We start from the raw sequence: 2,494 nt of genomic DNA, 5'->3' as shown, positions 1-2,494 counted from the left end.
TGACACAGGAAGGCATACAGTTGACTGTCTTTATAAATTGACAGCTCCCCATTGAAAAATGGCCAACTGCTCCTTGGTTCCATGTGCATGCTAAAGACAAATCATAGAGTACATCCAATGAATGGGTCCTTATGCTGGTGCAACCAGCGCAAGATCATTGTATGTACCACCTCTGTTCTTTTACTGTACTTCATCCCACCCTTCACCCATCTTCCTCTTTCCCTTTACATTGTGGCGGTAGTGGGGTAGCGTAACGGTTGGGCGCCAGGTGGATTTGACCACCACCACTCAGACAGAGTGAAGATAAACTAAAGTTAAGAAATAATAACTACATGGCTTTATAAAGCACCACAAAACATTAAATGGTTTTAACTCTAACTAAAAAGACTTCAAGAAATGCAAACAGGTGTGTTCAAAATGGAATATATTGTTCAGGATAAACACATGAACACCACACAAGCAAACAAACAACCACAACAGCAGTAGCAGTCCATTCAGCCTATTTTTAGGTCAGGCCACTAGGAGGCGGCAGGCGGTAGCCTCGACAAAAAACGCAAAAAGGCAAGACGCAAAAAGGTCCAAAAACGAGAGGAATCTTCGGTCAAAAAAGACCTCTTCAGCCTAAGGCCACAATAAACCCAGAACAGTATACAGTAGCAGGTTAAACAAATTATGCTGCTATTATAAGCTACTCAAGTATAGGCTACTCAAGCTAAACAAGACCTTTTATTTAGGCTATAATAATTGGCTACTATAACATAGCCGACTGCTTCAAAGCTCCCAGTGTGGATAAACCAATAAACAAAATAACATTAAATAGCAAATCACGTAACAAAAAGAAAAGCTCTCCAAAACTACAGCACAAACGTGATTGCTTTCAGTTTACAGTTTAGATTAGATTACAATAAAGGCAGGCCGGCGCCGGAGGAAAGGAAAATGTAGAAATAAAAATATACCCAAAAGACAAAATAATAATCCCCAGGAAAACCCCTAAGGGAACCCTCCCCGGTAGCCTATGTAATCTATATTAAACAAAGTCGCGCCGCTCACGACTAAACAACAAGAGCGCTTTTAAAGAGCACGGGACAACACAGAGAAGTGGGCCAGCTGCTACAACCTCGCTACTGTCGCCTGGCTCCTGCGAACAATGGTAAAACAGTTCTAATGCAAGGAGATCACGGAACGAATGGGGCAAGACAGGCCGACAGGCCAGGAACAACAACTTTGCTGCCGTGATCGCTTGCTGAACAATGATAAAACAGTTCGTTATTGCAAAGTGATCACGGAGCTCGGTTTGGACTAGACCAAACACGCACAAAACCCTGAACAACTCGGTGGAGTTATCAACCTGCCGAACAATGGAAAGACAGTTCTTTGAGGCTAGGCAATACTCACGGAGCGTCCGAGACAAGGACCAAACCAGGCCGCTCTCACAAGGCAAAACACTCTACCTGTCGTCACGTTCAGCCTACGCAGGGAAACACCAGCGAACCAAACACACAGCAGACGAAACACCGGTAGAGGGAAACGAGAGAGGCGGAAACAGCGCTACCTGGGCTGTTATTTATAGACACTGACCATCTCCCGTATGTAACCGCCATGTTTTCATTATATTATTTTATTATAGGGGGTCAGGTTTGATCGCCACAACATGTTGTAGCACTTTCAAAGAAAATATATGATCTTACAGACACATTTAGAACAGGCTTCATGAAATATTGAACAATGCTTCTTCCCCCACCTTGCGTATGGTCTTTACGTTACACCCACCCTCACAGCTTGGCTCCCTTGAGACTCACAGCGAATCACCCAGTTCCCTAAGAAGACAAAGGCTCTAATCCTCAATAGAATGTGCAAGAACAATTAGTCACAGGAGGGAATAGGCCACTGGTGGGAGATATTGACTAGCACCATGAACCTGCAGGATCAGACAGAAGGGTAGTTTTGAAATGTTTCCCTGTTTCAATGGGATCGCGTATTCTTGTCACTGGAGTGGTGTTTGCTGTAGTGGGCAGTATTGAGTAACGGAGGCTTTAGCTCAGCATACAGAAAGACAAAATGGGAGTATGTGTGTGTGTGTGTGTGTGTGTGTGTGTGTGTAATCCCTGGGCCCTCCCCAAACTCCTGTTTCCATGACTCCTTATAGGGCTCTGTGCACTTGACATTGTTTTATGGACTGCAGTGAAATAAAAGAAGCATATGACACAGGATGTGTATGTTACTGTGAGTCAAGTTGATACACACCATGCATTGTACTATTGAGGCCTGTGCAGTTTCAGTTTTGTAACCTATGGAATGAATGTTTAAAAATTGCAAAGGATTCCACTGATGTAGCCTGGCGAGTATGAAGGTATATTGGGTGCAAAAGTGGCGAGCACATTTAACTGCAGATTTTGCATGTGCACACTAAAGTCGTAAATGTGTAACAGTAAAGTTGAAGTTGTACATATTTTTTTATATCTTGTTACAAAATAGGGGCTACGGGTTCACAAAT

The sequence above is a fragment of the Alosa pseudoharengus genome, unplaced genomic scaffold, assembly GCF_046254945.1.
Source record: "Alosa pseudoharengus isolate Yale_2024_CS ecotype anadromous, Long Island Sound unplaced genomic scaffold, YU_APseudo_1.1 YU_APseudo_1.1_scf_8, whole genome shotgun sequence".
NCBI lineage: Eukaryota > Metazoa > Chordata > Actinopteri > Clupeiformes > Clupeidae > Alosa > Alosa pseudoharengus.
Note: the sequence above shows the minus strand (reverse complement) of the source record.